General features: G+C 36.5%; 1 long non-coding RNA gene and 1 pseudogene across 2 annotated transcripts; one reads left to right on the forward strand and one right to left on the reverse strand.

Annotated features, from left to right (window-relative positions):
• Nucleotides 1-130: 130 nt before the first annotated feature.
• LOC114416897 lies at nucleotides 131-11,529 on the reverse strand (annotated as a pseudogene).
• Nucleotides 11,530-14,828: 3,299 nt separating this feature from the next.
• Nucleotides 14,829-17,781, forward strand: LOC114414177. 2 transcript variants are annotated; one of them, XR_003667147.1, is made up of 5 exons: nucleotides 14,829-14,996; nucleotides 15,390-15,489; nucleotides 15,780-16,982; nucleotides 17,072-17,220; nucleotides 17,381-17,781. It is a non-coding gene; the product is annotated as an uncharacterized LOC114414177 (long non-coding RNA). The 2 variants fall into 2 exon arrangements; XR_003667146.1 differs by lacking the exon at nucleotides 14,829-14,996 and adding an exon at nucleotides 15,116-15,316.
• The last annotated feature ends 3,559 nt before the right edge of the window (nucleotides 17,782-21,340 follow it).

Genomic DNA, 21,340 nt, shown 5'->3' on the forward strand with positions numbered 1-21,340 from the left:
AAATTGTTTTTGGGATTTGAATCCCAAAAACAACTTTGGTGTTTGTTTGAATTATCATATGCAAAATACTACTTAATTGTTGCCCAATTAAAAACAACTTTTCTTTTTTCACTTCCACTCAAATTATAACTAGAAACCCAAATTGTGTTTAAATACAATCCAACTCAAATTTTGTCACACAATTTTGATTCAAGAATCCAACAGCATTTGCACCCTCTAAACTGATGATTGGGCAAACATACACTACAAGGAATAATTACCATACAAAGTACACATTCTAGTTGAGCACCTTAACACAAGAAATGCAACTGAATCCTAGAAATGGAATATGTAAATAAATGTTCTGCTGAATCTAGAGTCTAGATGATACTTCTATGGCTATGTATCGATATTATTGTAAATTTCTTAACTAACAAGCTCATTTGTAGGTTCCCATACCAATGCCAGTCTCACCACCACATGGTTGGAAACTATCCCTGGCCTTTGAGAAGCGAATATAATAGAATTCAGAAACTATGCCATTGAATAAAACAAAAGTAGCACCAGCAGCAAAAATTCCCTTTCTAACTGTTTGGCATGAAAGGGGAATTTCAGTGAACATGGTCCTGTACTTTGTGTGGTAAGCATTTCTCACTGAACCAGCCAATAGGCACACCTCAGCTATGAAGAAAAACACCCTGAGAAAGAGAGTGAGTTGCAATACTAGAACAATCAGTTCATGTAAGAATATGATTCTCCTCTGATTTGATTGATAGGCAAAAGGTTCTTAATATACACGAATTACCAGCTGTATAACTGTGATACTAGGCTGAAAATAAGGAAACAAATATTACCTAATAAATACAAATAACAGGAAACAAATATCAGTTAATAAATACAAATAACAAGAAACAAGTATTACCTAATAAATACAAATAACTATTTTCTAAATATATACATATTCTATCATACCCTGGCAGTTGAAGCAAGAGGTTGTTGTATGCAGAGACTGTCCCTGAAATCTTGAAATAACACCAAAGAAATCCTTTTTTGTGAAAATATCGGCAATTTGATAACGCGAGGGGACATGTAGGATGCGTACTTGTCCACGGGAAACTTTCTCACGAACAAAGTGAATGTCCATTTCAATGTGTTTAGTGCGGTGATGTTGAAATGGATTTTCGAAAAGATATATCACACTAACATTGTCATAGTAGACCAATGTAACTGTATGGACAGGACAATGTAACTCCAAAAGAAGATTGCGTAACCAACATGACTCAGAAACCACATTGGCAACACCTCGATATTCGACCTCAGCACTGGAGCAAGATAGTATGGGTTGGCGTTTAGAAGACCATGAGAGCAAGTTATCGCCAAGAAACACACAATAACCAGAAGTAGATTTTCTAGTATTTGGGCAACCACCCCAATCTGCATTTGTATAAGAAATCAAAGAAGTAGTTGATGCGGGATAAAGATGCAATCCAAAGTGAAGTGTACCCTGAGCGTAGTGCAGGATGCGCCTGAGAGCATGCATATGATCATCCATTGGATTATGCATAAATAAACAGATCTGTTGTACGACATAAGAGATGCCAGGTCTCGTGAATGTGAGATATTGGAGAGCTTTGACAGGGCTGCGGTAGTGAGTGGGATCCTCATATGGAGTGCTGGTTTTAGCACTAAGTTTTGGTTTAGTATCAACTGGAGTTGGACAAGGCTTACAAGATGACATGCAAGCATGTTCAATGATTTTGTTTGCATACTTTTTCTGGGACAAAAGTAGACTACCAACATGTTGAGTGATTGCGATTCCCAAAAAATAACTTAGTGGTCCCAAGTCTTTCATAGCAAATTTGGAGTTGAGAAGTAACATGATAGACTTGCGAAGAGCAACAGAAGAAGCAGTGAGAATGATATCATCCACGTAAAGGAGAATGTAAGCCATCTCCAAACCTTTCTTGTAGATGAAGAGAGAGAGTTGTCAGACTTGCTCTGAGAGAACCTGATATGAACCTTCATTGCACAAAGGCTGACTTAGTATCATCTAGGATTAAACCTTGATGGAAAATTCAAAAATTGATTAAGAAAAAAAAATGGAAAATTGGCAAGATTCCAGGGTTGGGCAGTGGCTAATTTCTTGGGCCTTAATAAGGTTGGTCTTGGCATAAAATGGATGAATGGGATGGTAAAAAAAATGTAGGCTAAGTGGTGGCTGAACAGAAAAATAGAAATGGTTATAACTCAAGCTACAGGGCTCCAAATGAGGTGATTCCAAAACGAGGTGAAAGGTCTCGTTTTGAAATTCAATTTAGGCTCAAGAATCACTTAATTTGAACGAGTAAAACGAGAGTTATGGTCACGAGATAATTCTGGGCAGAATTGGATTTTCTAGAATTGTGGTTTGAAGGAACAAGGTTGAAGATGAAAGGAAGGAAATAATTACTCTTTCCGGTAAGGGCAACACACAAAGGTTGTGAAAGTCATTTGATATAGCTTGGGTGTTCTTGAATCACTCAAGAACTTAGGAGAATCACTCTCACTAAGATAAAAGAGATAAACTCTAATTTTCTGAATAAAACTCAACTTGTGTTTATTGATAAAATGGTTCAGCTTATATAGAAGCTTTACATCAGATTTTAGTAATGATCCACTAACCTATAATTAAAAGAACTTAATGCCATTAACCTAGGGAATTAAAGGAACTTAATGGCTGAGTGTAACTGAAATTGTGGTAACCAAAAGTCATCCCCAACAGCCATCAAGTCAGCCACCATTTGGTCTCCCAAAAGGCTGATGCCTAGGTTGCCAATTGGGCCTTTATTACAACTTGAACTAAACCAAACTAAAGCCCTTTTAGTTGAATAACCCAAAACATATTTTTGGTCAACCAAATTTATAAGGATTGGGCCATTATTTAGATAAACTAAACACTCTAAAATTGAGACAAAGTGGTGCCATTTAGTCCTCCTCCATTTGGGCCATGATACAACTCACAACTTTGGACTTTTCTCCTTGAAACTTGGGCTTGTATTCAAATAGTATGGACAACACTTTTTGAAGAGCTTCCTTGGCTTTCCTTGCTCTAGCCCTTGTCATTGCTCCTCCAAGTCCTTCAAGTGGATCCTTGCCCTTGCTCTTGGTCATGTCCTCATCAGAACCCAATAGAAGAAACATAGTCGGTAAATCGTTTGTACCAGGCTCTAGGAGCTTGTTTGAGCCCATACAACGATTTTCGCAAAAGACACACATGATTAGGATGATCAGGATCCTTAAAACCCAAGGGCTGATGCATGTACATTATTTCTTTTAGTTCACTATGTAAAAAGGCATTTTTAACATCCAACTGATGAATGGGCAAAGCTTTAGAGACAGCAAGACTGAGCACCGTTTGAATAGTTGCCGGTTTAACTATCAGGCTAAAAGTTTCTCCACAATCCACTCTAATCTGTTGTCCTACACCATCACCTAAAAGTTGGGCCTTATGCCTCTCAAAAGAACCATCAGATTTTTCTTTGTCTAAAAATCCACATAGACCGAATAACATTAACATCAAGTGGACGGGCACTAAATCCAACATCTTATTCTTAATGAGAGCAATATATTCATCATCCATAGCCATTTTCCAGTTTGGGTCTTGGAGTGCAGACGCGGGGTTACGAGGGAGAGGAGACTTGGTGACATTAGTAAAGAAGTGATGAGAATCCTAAAACTGTCCAAATACATGGACCTATGACTAGGAGTAAGACCAAACAGTCAATGGATACCCTCCAACAAATGGTAGCAGACATACTTAGCAAGGCCCAAGTGGAGAAGGATGAAGGCCCAGATTAATTTGAAGGCCCATACCAAATATGCTCTATTTTTATTAATAATTTTTATTTATTGTAATTTTGGCCAAAACTTTTTAGAAGGCTCATGTCTATTTTTATCTTTTTGTTCAGATACACTATATGTATTGGTTTTTGTTTTCAATAAAGAAAACTTTTGGCATTTGATAAAATTTTGTGAGAGCTTTTCTCTGGGTTCCTTGTTGAACTAATCTTAGACTTATCAAGGTAATCCTTGTGGCGTCTACCCTGACTTATCTTCCCTCTTTGGAAGTGGCGTCATCCAAACTTTGTAACATGTATCAAGCGATCCACTCCTAGTCAGGATTACATAATCTGGTATCAGAGCTTCGGCTCTTGATACAGGTTCTATCGTATCCAATTCTTTTTCTTTGTAATCTATCCATGTTCGTGTTTTGTCCTTGTTCTGTTATTTGCGTTATTGTTTCCATCTTGTTTCGTTCTTGTTTGCATCTTGTTGCGTTCTTGTTCTGTTATTTGCGTTCTTGTTCTTGTTCTTGTCACGTTCTTGTTCTATTTTCTTGTGTAAAAAAAAAAAAATCTTTTTGAACTTTGTTTCAAATTCTGTTTGGGGACAATTTGGCTTACCAGAAGAATTTAGGAATTGAGTGGATTCTTGAGTCTATGTGCGTATTTGCCTATTGAAAAAGTCACCAAAATTATCATAGACAAATTTGAAAAGAAAGCATTAAAAAAAAGTTGCTGAAATTTAAAAAAAAAAATTGGAAAGAAAGAAAGTGGGTGTTTGATCTTTGAACACGAAATTGAGGCAGTTAGAGGTGTTTCTTTTGGCAAGAAAATCGTGGACCAAATCCCCTTATCTGGATTCTCCTCTGAATTCTGAGCATTTTGATATATAGTGGGCCTCAAACGGACAACCATAGCAAAAGTTATGACTATTTGAAGTTTACTTGTCATCTTCGTTAATTTTGTTTTCTTCTTCTCTGTGATTAAGTAGCTTCTTTGTTTCTTCTTTGTTTATTCTATTTGTTACAAATCATATCTGTTATCCAAATCAAATCAAATCTAATATGTTATCCAAATCAAATCTAAATCCAAATCAAGTCTAATTTGTTATCCAAATCAAATCAAATCTCATTTGTTATGCAAATCAAATCCAATCTAATATGTTATCCAAATCAAGTCTAATCTGTTATCCAAATCAAGTCCAATCTGTTATCCAAATCAAATCTGTTACTCAGTCTGTGATAATTAAATTGTCTTTCCTGTTATATACCTTTTGTGTGTCTAATTTGATTCACCCAGAAACTTAAGAGGGAGGGAGTGAGTGGTAAAAGGCAAGAGTGAAAACATCACACAAAAGCCTATATCGAGAGCATTAAATACGAGTGAACTACCATCAAAGAGAGAAACATGTGAGTAGAGTGTGGTGAGGTCTTGAAACCTTTTTTTTTAAATTATTACAAAAGATTTTTTTTCTCTGTTTATTATGTCAGGAGTTGGTGATGGTGGTGGTGATTATCATCAGCTAGACGAATCTCAGTGTTTGTTATTGAACGTAATGATAACACAGATGCAACAATTGCTGAACCGTAACAATGAAGAGCTCTACAGACGAATAGAAGGACTAGAGCACCAAATGAACCCAAATGCTGGGAGACCTTATGGTGGGAATAGAAGGGTCAATAATGGACCGAACCGAATAGAGGGGCAGGATAAAATTGAGGGAGTAAAACTCAATGTATCCCCTTTCAAAGGCAGGAGTAACCCAGACGCCTACCTTGATTGGGAGATGAAGATTCAACATGCATTCTCCTGCAATGATTATCTTGAAGAGCAGAAGGTGAAGTTAGCAGCAACTACATTCTTAGACTATGGCCTTGTTTGGTGGAAGAAAAATCAAAGAGAGATGAAGAGAGAAAAAGGGCGGGAGATAGATACATGGACTAAGATGAGAAGGGTTATGCGAAAAAGGTATGTTCCAACTAGCTACAGTAGAACCATGTGACAAAAACCCAGATGTTGTCCCAAGGAAGTTTGATTGTGGAGGAGTACTACAAGGAGATAGAGATGGCACTAGTGAAGGTTAACATTGAAGAGGACACCAAAGCAGTGCATGATGGCTTCACCAACAAGATTTCTCTCCAGCACCATGACCAGAGAATTAGTCTTAAACCTCTATCCCCTATAGATGTGTGTGATGACCACATCAGAATGAGAGAAAAAAAGAGAACAAGAGAAAGAAAATAGTGAGGCACCACAGAGGAATAGGAAAAAGAAAATTTCCACTAATAATTCTAATGAGTTAACTATTTCTGTTTCTCTTAGTGTTGAACCCTTATTGCAGAAATTTAAAGATGTCTTTCCCAATGAGATTCCTCATGGACTGCCACTTTCAAGAGGCATAGAACATCAATTTGATCTCCTTTTAGGAGCTTCATTGCTTAACAGGCCAGGTTACAAAACCAATCCCCAAGAGACTCAACATAAGGATGCACATGCCAAAGTTGAGTATGTGAAAAGATTGTATGACCAAGTGAAGGTGCAATTTGCAAAGAAGAATGAAAGCTATGCCAAACAAGCCAACAAGAACAGGAAGGAAGAGGTACTTGAACCCGATGATGATCCTGAACATTTGAGGGCAAATGTTTTCCAAGAAGGAGCGAATGATGAGAATCCTAAAACTGCCCAAATATAGAGACCTATGACCAGGAGTAAGACCAAACAGTCAATGGGTACCCTCCAACAAATGGTAGCAGACATACTTAGCAAGGCCCAAGTGGAGAAGGATGAAGGCCCAGAGGTAGAGGCACTACCAGGACTATTAATTGTTGCTGAAGACCCAGATTAATTTGAAGGCCCATACCAAATATGTTTTATTTTTATTAATAATTTTTATTTATTGTAATTTTGGCCCAAACTGTTTAGGAGGCCCATGTCTATTTTTATCTTTTTGTTCAAATACACTATATGTATTGGTTTTTGTTTTCAATAAAGAAAACTTTTGGCATTTGATAAAATTTTGTGAAAGCTTCTCTCTGGGTTCCTTGTTGAACCAATCTCAGACTTATCAAGGTAATCCTTATGGCATCTACCCTTACTTATCTTCCTTCATTGAAAGTGGCGTCTAACCTGACTTATCTTCCCTCTTTGGAAGTGGCATCATCCAAACTCTATAACCTGTATCAAGCGATACACTCCTAGTCAGGATCACATCAAGAAGCCATGTTGATATTTTGTATTTGGTCTAAAAATACCATGTTGGCTCCTTGTAACGGGTTTGTTTTTGGAACTCGAAGTAGGCTGGAAAATGGGAGGAAGAGGGAGATGTTGTGTATGGTCTAAATATGGGTTGATATCTGACTGGCCCAAAGTGAAGGATGATGACTTTGGGTTGGTAGAGGTCGATTGGGCCGACTGTGGGGGTGAGGAAGTTGGTTGGCATGGTTGTGGAAAAGAGGGAGTTGCATGATTAGGGGAACAGGACTGACCAGGTGACTAGGTTGGGGCCAAAGAAGGGTGGTTCTGCACTTGAATGTGAGGAGTAGACTGATTTTGTAAATGGTTTATCACATAAGGCGATAAGCCATTGTCAAGAAAATCATAGGTGGAGGAAGAGGAAGTATGAAACTTTGAGAGGGGAAATTCATTTTCCCCAAATAACACATGGTGACAAACAATAACTTTATTTGATGATAAGTCATAGCATTTGTAACCGTGATGATTTGAAGGATAACCCAGAAAAACACAAGGTGTGGAACGGGGTTGAAGCTTATTTATCGTAGTAGAAGGGAATAAAGGATAACATAAGCAATCAAAGACTCATAAATGAGAGTATGATGGGTCTTTTTGGTATAGAATTGGTAGTGGCGATTGATAATTGAGATTTTTACTTGGTTAATTGTTGAGAAGATATGTTGCCATTTCCAATGCATGGTGCCAAAAAGATGGAGGGAGTGAAGCATGAGCTAATAGAGTTCGAATGATATTATTAATGGAACGGATTTTTCGTTTGGCTTTTCCATTTTGGGATGAAGTGTGAGGACAAGAAAAACGAAAAGAAATTCCATTAGCTTCACAAAGACTCAGAAAAAGGACCATTATCATATTCTCTACCATTATCACATTGTATATTTTTTATTTCTTGTTCAAATTGAGTTTTTATGTAGGCTCTAAGTTTGAGAAATGTTGAATAGACTTGAGATTTTTTTGAGATAGGGAAAGTCCACAAAAATTTCGAATAGTCGTCCAGAAAGAGCACATAATATTTGTGACCTGAGGAACTCAAAATGAGAGATGTCCATAAATCACTATGCAAAATATCAAAAGGCATGTAAGTAGAATTATGCGAATCAACAAATGGCAATTTAACATGTTTACCAAGTGGACATGAATGACAAAAACTCGAGGCTCTAGTTTTAGTCCATTCAATCAATTTATTTCGCCAAAGGGAGTCTAAAATAGATGCCCCCTGGTGACCTAAACAGTAATGCCAAAGAGAAGAAGACAAAGCTGCAAAAGTGGATGGAGAAACGACTTGAGTATTTGTGGTGGTGGTGGTGATGGGATATAGCTCGCCTTGACTATCACATCGCATTAGTGTCATCCCTGTCTGAAAGTCCTTCATAGAAAAGCCAAAGGGATCAAATTCAATAGAAACTTGGTTATTAGTGGTGAATTTGTGAACTGAAACTAAGTTTTTAATTAAGTTTGGAGCATGTAGGACATTTTTTTAACACTAATGGAGGGTGGGGATGAGGTAAATTAGCACTACCAAAACCACGAATAGGAATAGAATGGCCATTTCCAACAATTATACCATGACTTTTGCTCAAATTAGAATAAGACGAGAGATTACCTTCCGTGGATGTCATGTAAGATGTAGCCCCGATGTCCATGTACCATGACGGATCAGGTTGAGCAAGGCTGAGAGTATGAAGAGCTGCTTCAATATTAGTTGGGCTGGGTGCATTTGCATTGTAAGCTGCTTGCTAAGGCTTTGGTCCAAGAAGACCAGGCTGTGGTGGTCTAGGACTGAAAGTGGGTTTGGCCCAATTGTTGTAGGAAGGATATGGAGAAGGAGGGAAAGTCCATAGAGCCCACTACATCCAAGACCCAGGCTGCCACTGTTGTTGGTGGTTTCCACGTCCGCCACTAGTACCGGAGCCATCGTTTGAGCCACCGTCGGTGTTCTGGCCACCTTTTTCGGAGTTCCGATTGCCAAAATTCTTGTTGCTTTTTCTGTTAGTACCATTTTTGTCACGGTAAGTATTATTATTATTATGAAGATTATTATGATTAAAATTACCTTGAGAAGAGTTTTGGTGATTCATATCCTTATCTGAATTCTGGGAATGCGCAACAAGGGCAAATTCTTGTTTTGCTCACTCTAAAATGGTGGTCTCCTCCAAGGCGAGTTTAGAACGGGCTATAGCAAAACTAGGTAGGGTTTTCTTGTTTTGCATCACAGTGATAAAATGAGAATATTGTTCTGTCAATCCTTGTAGCATTCTCAAAACCATATTTTGATCATTGACGGGAGCCCCAACATTGGCTAGTTGATCGACAAGACTTTTGAGACAATTGCAATACACATTGTTGTCAAAAAATCAGCAAGACTTATGTTGGTGAAAGCCTTGTTAAGATATAGGGCCCTTGAATTTTTATTATCATGAAAGAGATCCGCAACGCTGTGCCAAGCATGTTCAGTCGAGTCATCGTCAATGAGAATAGAGGTGAGGATGTCGGAGGAGACCGTGGCATAAATCCACTCCAAGACTGCCGCATCGAGCCGTTTCCAGAGAGGGAGATCATCGACTTTGGCCTTGTCATATACAGCTTTCTCCTTTGCATCAGTAGGTGGTATTGTCCTGATTCCAAGTCCAATGTGATGGGGATGGGAGTTTTCTCATTGGTGATAGCTAAGGTTGAATGAAATTTGGAAGTTTCAGCCATGGTGGATGGCAACATAGAGAAAAGAAAGAGGAAGGATGAGGAGGAAGGTAACTAATTAAGGTTGCGAAAGCAAGCAAGAAAGAAACCTTAGTCTCGTGATACCATATAAGAATATGATTCTCCTTTGATTTGATTGATAGTCAAAAGGTTCCTAATACGCATGAATTACTAACTGTATAACCGTGATCCTAGGCTGAAAATTAGGAAATAAATATTACCTAATAAATACAAATAACAAGAAACAAATATCAGCTAATAAATACAAATAACAGGAAACAAATATTACCTCAGTTCAAAACACCCAAATTAAATTAAAAAAATTAATAAACAATAAAGTAAGTAATAGATATCTAGTTCAACACTTCAATTAAGTATGTAAAAAATAATCATGTTTAATCTGTTTTGAACTTTAAAAGATACAATCATACAAAGGAGTTTAATTATTATGCATTGTCACTATAAAAAAAAATTAAAAAAATTACACTGGCAATCAATCAAAATTCATGATAATTATAACTTTTAAGTTTTAACATAATTATTATAAAAGTTAATAAACTTATTATACATAACAACTATAATTAGATGACAATATAAAAACTCATTAGTCATTACATCCTTGTTGGTACATGAACTATTTACTCATACAAAAAAGCTGTCCAAATCTTTAGTAGCTTAAATTGAGGCTTTTTACATTATTATTGGTGAAGAGTTATCATTTACCAGCAGATTATGAAAAGGACAAGTTCCAAGGTCCTTGAACCTCCAGGGTTTAGAGGCTTCCCACAACAGAAGCAGCGGCTAGCCACCATTATGAGGTCTTGACTAGCAAGAAGAAACAAAAATGCACCAACACCAAGGCCTGTTGATATATCTGAGTCATAGACAATAATTGTAGTTGATATCCTTGTCTGGTACAATCAAGGCCTGCTAGTGATTGAAGACTCAATTAATTGAAGAGGTAATAACTCAAAATTGATTATATACTAAACATTAAAAAAACTAATTTAATTTTTCGATCTTAATGTCTAATTAAGGGGTTGCCACCATCACAAGTTTCAAATTTATGAGCACTGAGGGAAAATTTTGGAAAATCAGAAAAGTTTCTGCTACATTATATTGACTAGGATATAAGGAACTTTGACGGTCTAGTTCCATATGTTGAAAATATGCCATTTGGAATGGATAATTTAGTTTTAAGGAGATAATTTTGTTTCTAGTTTTTAGGGCTGCAAGATTCATACTCTAGACTACTTGGTTATAGAGGCTCCAATACCATGTTATGAACCCAAATTTGTAAAGCTTAATCTATTAGGTGAAAGGACTTGAATGATATTATATCTAACAGTAACAGTAACACAATTTTATATTGGTTATAATGGAGCAAAATGATAGAGAAGGACATATATGAATGAAGCTAATGAGGAGAAAATGGCACCCCTGAAGCTAAACAGAATGACATGTTTCCCAAATTCCAGTAGAACTCCGAAATGATTTTTGAAAATTCCATATTTTTCAGTTTCTAAAGTTTGAGCTTATTTTCATGTATGCATGATCATTTGAGTCCAACATTAAATTTCTATTCTTTACTCCATTAATATATAAACATTAATAGAAGACTCACAGTACTTCTTCTCTGCTCAGCAGCCACAGCAAATGCAAAAGCAATTAAATCAAGAACAAAGACTGTGATCAGTAAAAACATGGAAGCCATGGAATGTGATGTGAGTGAAGCTTCTTGAAGCTAGAAGAATTCCCTCTCTCTCTATAATGTGCTATGTTAGTGCATTACATAAAGCGCAAGATACTTAAGAGTTAGGGAACTTAGAATAAATAGAAAAAAAGATGTAACACCTATGGAAGTGCGTATTTTACCAGCTAACAGTGACGTTACCTAAACCAACAAATATTTGTGTTGCTTAACCACTAATGTAGCTTATTAATATTGTCTCACAAGGCAAGGAAAAATTTCTGTGTAAATGGATTAAAATTTAAAACACATAATTTTGCAGATATATTTGATTATTGATTACAGAAAATGTGTATGCAAATGGTACATGGTACTTTATTTATAATACACGTGCCTACAGCCTTTGATGAGTAGATTATATATACTGAAGTTAAAAACAAGAATAATAAGATCCTTATTTTGACACCTGTCCCTGATATTTTCCAAAAATATTATATTTTTTGGTATGCGTGTAAAATATTATTGTTTTTGTAAATTTACTAGTGACTCGGTAGTTTTGCAGAAACACTAGTGAGCTGAAAAGGGTGTTTTGGGTCAACATGGATGCCTTTTGCATGGGACAGGAACTTAAGGATGGGTTGATATTTATAAAAAAAAAAAAGATTGAATTAATTTTGAGCAGAAAATCAATAATTTTTTATTTTTATTTTATTATTGATAGAAGATTGATAGTTTAAATGGATATCTGCGGGTAGAGGGAATAAGTGTTTTTACCCGCTCATTAATGGGTAGAATATAAGTATCATAATATCCACACAAGCCGATATTCTCTACCTATTAAATTACAAAACTATATATATATATATATATTATATTAGCTAGGAAAGAAATCATAAATCCCTAATTTAATTTTCACGTGACAAAAAGTAAAGTTATTGATGAGGGACTATATATTTTTCATTAAAGACATGTAATTTTCACAAACAAAACTTGAAAATAGTATAATTTTATTTTCAAATTTTATAACAAATGAAGGGTTTGTTTGATAATTTTTTTATAATTTGAAGTATCCATGGGAATCCATGGATATGCATAGGTAATTTTCAAAAGAAAATCCTATTGATAATGGGGAGGATAGTGAACATAGATTTTACCAACGGGGCAAGTAACTGAAAGTCTCTGACCCGATTCGACCCTGTGTCATACTTGGTTCTACCAAATACATAAAATACTAAATTCAATCTGTTTGGATTAATTTGAGTTCGTGAATGATCTGTACTGTAAACACTCATAGCTTTGTGTTATGATTTGACGGGTAAAATAGTCAAGAAAAAAAAAGAGATGAGCATTTAAAAATTTGAAGTATGTTGACAAATTAGGTTGACTATCTCAAAGTTAAAAATAAAAACCTTATGAGTTTTCATTTGTGGATTCATCAAATTCATGAGAGTTAATTTTTAAATTGTGTTAGGTTTTGTTTGAGAGTATGATATCTCTCGAGCGAGTTTATAGGTAAGGTATCTTACATGATCTTTTCTAAGCCTATGTGAGACATCCATGTTGAGTGCTTAGAAATATTCATGAAAACATTTTTTTGTGTGTGAAAGTAATGTCACTAATAGAAAAATTGTATTTTACGACACACATTCTAAGACGGTTATGTGAAACCATCTTAGAATGTGACGTAACGACAACTTTATAAATAAATTCAACCACTCTACGATGGTTTTTTGAAAATCATTTTAGAAGGTTGTCATTCTAAGACGGCTTTTACAAAACCTCCTTAAAAGGTTTTCCACTATTTTTAATATCTCCCTCTACTCTCTCACGCTCAATGTATTCTGTCTCCCCCTCTCACTTTTCGACTCCCTTTAGGGTTGGGTTCCCAAGTCGCCGTGAAAGAGACCAAGGCCACCTCTCCGTCAACAATCTCGTCGTTCCTTCTCCTATTCGTGCTTCTTTGCCTCTTCTTCGTCGTGGACCATGACACAACTGAGTTCTCTCTAAGTTCTCCCAAAGTGTATTCTTCTTCCCTTGGTTTTCTTATTTCTGGCACTAGCAACTCTTTCTTCTACTCGTGAGATTTTCTTTTAACTTTCGTCGTATAGTTCAATCCCCTTTCGTTCCTCACTTTTAGGATTTCCAATTTCTCCAATGGCACTTGATTCTAATCGTGCCGACACCAGTTCCAATGCCAATGCCACCAAAGATGATGCCGTTACCAAGAAGATGTTCTAAAACAAAGATTTGCTGAGTCCAAAACCCTTGCTTCAAATTTTCACTCGTTCTACAACTCAAATTTCTAGTAAGCTTTCTGAGGCTCGAAAAATTGATTGTTTGTGGAAATTTGTGTAGTCCGATGAGGATTTGGCTTCGAAGCAACAATTGGAGTTGTACGTGGAGAGGGTTCAGGATCCTGACCAGGGATTGTAGAAGGTTGCACTTGAGAGCATGAGGTAAACTTAGTTTTATGCTCAAACTGAACAAATTTTGATTTGGATGGAATTTTTTGGCTATTTATTCTAGTTTTGAATGTGTGTTTAAAATTGGAATTTGTGGTTGTGTGTTGTAGGCAAGAAATTCGAACTTCCACGAGCTCTATGACTTCAGTTCCTAAGCTATTGAAGTTTCTTCGCCCGCATTATGGCACTCTTAAGACCTATTATGCAACTATGGTGGAGTCTAATTTGAAGGTGTAGTTATTCGTGTGTTGTGTGGATATGGTGCTTCCATTGTCATAGAACTTAATCTTAATTTGATAATATTCTTCAAGAATTATTTTTTTGCAGTATAATTTGTTGAAGATTAATCTAGAAAATTGTAGATGTATAATTGGTGGTCTATTATCTAGAGAGTTCTACACCTGTGGAGATGTTGTAGTGTGTAGAAACTTCTTGATGGATGTAGAAAAATATCTTATTATCTAAAGTCATAGAAACACCAAGAACATTATAGAGATGGATGGTAGATGATAGATGAGTCTAGAAGACTCTAGGACTAAGTAGTATAAAAGTGTGTAGAAATCACCTATGTAACCTATATAAAGGCATAATTTGTAGCAAGCCATGTAATGTAGGTCAAGAAGCTAATAAGCACAATTCAAGTTAAGGTGTCAATTTTCTAAAAACTCATCCTCTTCCTATTCCTATAATTTTTATCATACATTTCTACCATATCCTTCCATAGAAAAAAAGCATAACCACGTCTCATATCCTAACATAATTATCTTGTCTTTTGACAGTTAATATTTATATATTCTTGTATCCTTTTTCTAAACATTCTCTCAGAAGTCTGTCATTTCATTGTGATGCTGCTTTTATTAGTGGCATTTGACTTTATTTTACTTTGTATTTTAGAATGTCTCGGACATCATTCCCTGGCAATGGAAGAGATCATTTAGTTAATAATGGTTATCTATTTTAGGGCTCCTGAACTTCTTCTTAAGACAAAACAATAGTTCAACAGCCATTGACATATGGTCTCTGGGTTGTATAATGGTTGAGCTATTGTCCAAGGAATCACTGTTTAATGGGAAGACTGAATTTGAACAACTTGACAAGGTATGCATTGACGCCATTTTAGACTTGTAGTGGATAAGTTCTTGCTCTCACTTTGGTCTTTCAATATTTCGTGCCTCTTCAAGTGGCGTAGGGCTATTAACAATTATTAATTTACTTGAAGATTTTTAGAATTCTTGGCACACCAAATGAAACAATTTGGCTTGGGTTCTCAGAATTACCCCAAGTCAAGGTCAATTTTGTTAAGAATAAGTAAGTTATTAAAATTTCCTTTATTTAAGAATTTTACTGTTTAGCTCCCCTGTTCTTATATTTTGTCACTGTTTTCTCAAGCTTTTCAACTCTGGGTGGTTCTAGTCTGGGTATTTGACCTCTCCTGGTTACTTCTACTCAACTTTTTCTAGTTTATATTAATTATCAGAATGTTCCTTTCAGGTATAATCTCCTGCACAAAAAATTTCCCGTAACATCATTCACCGGATCACTAGTTCTTTTCGATTTGTTGAACAAGCTTTTAACTTATGACCATGAAAAGGTAAATAATTCATACCGCTTGACTTAATTTAGTAAATAGTAATTGGTTTCAGTGTTTATTGAGAATGAGCTGTTATCATTAATATACACATCATATCACAACTAAAGAAGCTCTAAACCATGAGTAGTTTTGTGAAGTTCCCCATCCGAAGTCTAAAGAATTTATGCCTACATTCCCTGCTCAACATGCTTAGGATAGGTGACCACATAAGATTTTGCCTATGGTAAATTGTTTTTTTAATTTTACTTGTTCATTTGACTCATATATATGTTCTATAATTATGTAAATAGGCAAATAAGAAGAATATTAAAGAGTCCAAATCCATTAGAAGAGCAACACTGGAAGGAGATGTAGCATGGCGAATCAGGACTGGTGGTATTTTTGTTAAGAATGCTGCAATTTAATTTTTGGTTCACAATAATCATTCTAACATGATTTACTGAATGGTTGCACACTTGAGGTGACACTAAGTGCCAAATGGACATTGCAAATTTTGATTGTTAGACAATCACTTGTGTGATTTTTTTATCAGGCATTTCTTGTTGGTTTGTGTCGAGAAATGTATTCTTTACTTCCTTGGAGCCATATCTATTTCAGGTTAACCTCTGTATGCTTTATCATTATATTGAAATACACACGAGGCACAACTTGCGCATAAAGTGTGGCATATTTGCCTTCTGAAAATAGTAATAGTCAGTATCTACTGAAAGTTGTATATGTAACATTTTCATTGTGTAATCAATTTAAACTGTTTTTGAGTATTAAAGCAACATGGATTTTCTCATAGCTATAAGTTCTTTTGCTTTTTTAATGTTCATATCATGTTTGCAAGAGACAGTTGTCACATGAAGTGGAAGAGTGCATTCTGTCATTTAGTTGAAGAAAATGACAGTAACTTTTTAATTCCAAGGTATTGCTTTTCTTTGAGAGTAACTTTTTAATTCCAAGGTAATGCATTTCTTGGATTTGGTACCATAATCTTTGGGGCATTATTCAATGACAAACTTGTCGTAATTTTCACCCCAGCCTATCTGAATTGGCTATCAAGGTTAATGTCTGATAAGACTATGCAGGATATGTCACAAACTTTGTGCAAGCATGTCAATCAAGAGAGTGAATGCATTTGCTGCTAACAATTATAACAACCTTGTCTGTTAATTGCCATTTTGTTGAAAGGCTTGTTATGCGCCATTTTCTAAAGATTAAGGATAGAAATCAATTAGACGCCAGGACCATAATGGTAAAATGCAGTATATCCTCAAAATCTTCATATAGTAAATTACCAGTGAATTATGAACTTAATTATTAATCATGAATAGAACTATTGGACCTTAAATATTGATATTGTTATCTGAATTTTGAGAACTCCTTTGCAATCTCTCTGTTTACAAATCAAAAGTCTAAGACTTGGAAGTATATTTGAGTTCTTGTGTAGGGCTTTGTAGTCTCTTGAGATACTCGCAGTAATGAGGATGAGAATGTCACTATTCTAGGTTGGTTGATCCCTTCTAATTCTGGAAAATTTGGCTTATTTTTTCCTCTTGAAATGATGAACACTTGTATTTGGGCCTTCAATTGACAGGGCACTATTTGACAATGCTTCCTATGGAACCCAAACTTTGGTAGATGCTAATATTAGGTGCTATTTTGAATTGTTTGGATCCCATATTAACTGTTGTTGTTGGGCTTAACATGAGAGATCCTTTTCTAACACCATTGGATAAAAAAGATGTAAGTTGTTCCTGTTTTAGATGATTGAGTAATGATTGAAAAGCTAATCCTTAAGTTACTATAGAGGATGCATTTTTTATATTGCTTAAAAGGGACTTTCTTTTAAGTAGATAATATGCATTTGTAATAGTTACAAACTGAATGCAAGATGATTTGACAGATATTGAGAAACAAGACATTGACCGTGCAATTGCTCTTTCTCTGTCAGAGGAGGATCATAAAGGGAAAAAAGTTGTTGGTAAGATTTATGCTTTTGCATCTTGGTAGTTAAAGTTCATTTCCTGGTTAGTTTAGCTCAAATTGTATGTTGTTATGATTTTGCACTCAAATTGTATGTTATTATTCTACATACTGCATATGAGGTACCTAAACTCAAAGATGTGAATCTAACCAAAATGCTCGTTGATTTATGTTCGGGTGGTCGACAAGTGTACCAATTTTCACAAGTAGTATATAAAACGGTAAGACCGAGTATCGTATCCACAGAGAATTTGTTTCATCTAAAATATTTATATTCAGTATGTAAACACTTTTAAAGCTCGGAATAAAACAAATATTGAGTTCTACACTATTAAACTATTTGAACAAAAACAAAATGTTCAAAGCTATAAAATGTGACAACTATCAAGATAAACACGTTGGGGAGTGTCCTACTGAATTTCTCTTGCTATATAAAAAGGTTTTTCTCTATTTAACGCTATCCTAGTGTTCTTACACTGAGAAAATACTCAGACCATGATTCCTCACATGAATGATCTTAACTCTCTTAGCTTTTGTTCTTGATTCCTCAACAAACTCGCTCTAACAGAGTTGCACTAAGCACATAGTGTAAAATAGACTAGATCACTGCACTCCATTCCTAGACATACATATTTCTAGCTTGCTCTATCAAGTTCTAAGGTTTTAAAGCATCTTCCAATACTAAAAAGTCTAACTACACATACAAATAGGTGATCAAGCCACAAGCATGTAAAATAAGCGTAGATAGAAGAAAAGAACATAAAAACATAACATAGAATAGATAGTAAGAGTATTACATCAAGAGTTTTAGTAGTAACTCCCCAGCAAAGAGGCTCTAGCCTTCCATTACAAGCAAATCTTCAAAATACAAGAAAAACACTATTTTTGGTGAAAGAAAAATGGAAGAAAATGATGAAGAATGTCTTCTTTAGCCTCTCAACCTTAAATCTCTCTATTTTTCAGGAAGCCAAGCTCTCTTTGTTGCTCTAAACCAGTTGTGTCTTTTCATTTCCGCCAACTTCAGTGTTTTAAAGGCTCTTGGACTTCTCAGCTTTTGAAGGCTCACTGAGCGAGAGTAAGTAAAAATCCGCTAAGCGAGCTTGGGCGCGCTAAGCGCGAGAAGAGACATCGTCCTTGATGGGCGGGCTTGCTGCGTGCTGGGCGTGCAAATCTCTGACTTATCCTCTTCTAGGGTTTCCCATCCGCTAAGCAAGCTGGATGCCTCGCTAAGCGGATGCATCTCGCTTAGCCAATTTGCCTCGCTAAGCGAGTCATCAGTAGCTTTTACCTTCTCTTCTTTGGCCTACAAACTGAGTTGGATCCAACATTAGGTCACAAAAATGGAGTTTCTACTCTATAAAATCACACAATAAGGAAAACATATACGATCTCTACAAAAATTAACCATAAATTGGAGGTACATTGCTATTTCCTTGCAAATTTTCAATACCAAACTAACTCATGAATAACAACTAACAAACTCCCCCAAATTTACAGTTTTGCTTGTCCTCAAGGAAAGAAATTACAATTTACTTGTCCTCAAGTGAAAAGAATCAATAGTGGTTAACCAAAATTGTGTTTGTTTCAAATGTATCAATCACATGAACAAAGAAAACTAGCAATGCTTCAACCAACAGCCTTTCACAGTGATATGCAATATTTCAATGATATGAGCATGTCTATTAAGCAGCACAAATGAAATAAGCTAGCAAGCATGACACGTATCAAGGAAGGTTAACCAAGCTTAATCCTCACGGCCACTGTTTCTCTCATCTACACAAGTGTTTAAGGTGCTTCTTCAAATCAACAACCAACACAAGTCTCAACTTTTGCATTTCATCTCATTCCATACAATCACAAACACACAAAATGAATCTAAAGGACTTTCTTGGCTTGTAATGAGGTTGGGCTACAAACAAGTCATGGTTTTTCTAGGATGCAAAACTTAGGTTCTAGGAGAGCATTCATCCTTAGATTACCTTCTTCTCTAATTCCTAGCTTCTGTTGATATGCCACAAGCACAAAAGATTGTCAGCTAAAGCAACAACACAGAGTTTCACTTATTCTTAAATTTTTCTTCTCTTTTTTTTTATTTTTTTTATTTTAGCAGCTTATGATTACTAGTACCAGCTATTATATGATTCTCCGTGTGGCTGTTGCTTTCCTTCCTGCATTCATAATCACCCAAACACACTCCCCCAAATTTGGGACAAATTTGTCTTAAACCATAATGCTCTCCTATAACCTAAGGAAAGGTAAACGGAGATCAAAATTACATTTAGGCTTAGGGTTCAAGAACTCATTCAATCATATTCAAGCTCAAAATGGGTGCAAGGGTTTAATCATTCATGAACAAGGTAGGGCTGTTTAGCTAAGTGGCTAAATCAAACCAATCATGGCCTTCATCATTTCCAAATCATGCATTCATTCAGTATTAAGAGATTCATGCAAAAATCGGTGCTTGATGCTAGTCGTTCTCTCACAATTTAGATTCACACATCTCACCGGGTTATAGCAAATGATTGCCTTCACTATTTACCTGTCAAACAAACTAACATTTTTACTCACACCCCTAATTTCATGTTCTTTCTCTTCTAGCTACCGCATACTTATTCAAGGCATATGATTTAGTATCGCAAGTTACTCAATTCATCCAATCGATTCAATTCAAACCAATCAACAAACACGAGAAATTAAAACCAAAACATGTTTCAAAAACCACTGTGCATAATTCAAAAACCAGTAAACTGTTCAAAAACTATAAAAGTGTGCTAAGTAAATAAAGAAAATAAACTAAAAATTAAAAATTGTCTAAAGAGCATCAGAAAAAATAAAATGGAATCCTGTCATCACTCCTCTTGAGTTGGTGTTGGGTTGTCATGAGGTGATGTGGGGGCATCCTGAGCTGGCATCGGAGGGTCCTGAGCTAGAGTGGGCCATGGATCCCAGGTGCCTTGCACCACAGTGACGCCCACTACATAATCAGTATCAACGTTGGTCTCTGCTGCGCCGTCCTCATCAGTGGCCTCCATGGGCGTGGCTACAGGTGTGTTCTCCAGTGTCTCCTCAGCCTCTGGCTGTGGCTTTTAGGTTGTAGGAGCTTTACCTCCCCCCGAAGAAGAAGGCTGGACTCCTGGCCAGGCCACCTGAGCCATAAAGGCCTCCATGCTCATGATAGGCCTATGCTGAGCCAAATCATGTATACTCAGCATCACCAGGCATAAGCCGGGTGAAGGCTCTACAACATTGGCACGATGACATCTGAGGTCTGCATGGAGGTGTCGAAGGGTGCTGTGAGTGCTAGAGGTGCTGGAACAGGAGCTGATGCTGGTGTGGGAGCTGGAGTGGGAGCATGGGCAGAAGTAGAAGCATCTGAGGGACCCCGAGCCATGGCCTTGTAGGACCCAAGAAATGTGATGGTCGAATCATCTGGGTTCCAACAGTTCTTCCTGATATAGGCCAAATTAATGACCGGGCTCAGGGACTTGAAGGTGAGGAAATCGGGGAAGACTCCTCTGGTTATGCACAATGTTGTGATAAGTGTAGGAAATCCAAGCCTGGAGGAGTTGGACTAGGCCATCTGGGAGATCTGGCCAGAGATGATAGAGCCCACGTCCATGTCCATCTTCATAACTAGTCAATAAACTAACCTCGCCTTGTCCATGTTAAGATCGGACGTGTGAGAAGTAGGGGTGAGGTTAGAATAGGATAGGACACTCTAGGTCTGAGCCAATGTAGTAAGGTCCTTCCTCTGGAGCTTCCAGGGTGCTCCCTCAGCATTAAGCACAAATCCCCGCCCTGGAATGCATAGTCTAGCGGCAAGCTCCTAAGGGTCGGGGTGTGTATGACAGAATCTAGAATATGCTGAATATCTCTCCCC

This window comes from Glycine soja, chromosome 6 (assembly GCF_004193775.1).
Source record: "Glycine soja cultivar W05 chromosome 6, ASM419377v2, whole genome shotgun sequence".
Lineage (NCBI taxonomy): Eukaryota > Viridiplantae > Streptophyta > Magnoliopsida > Fabales > Fabaceae > Glycine > Glycine soja.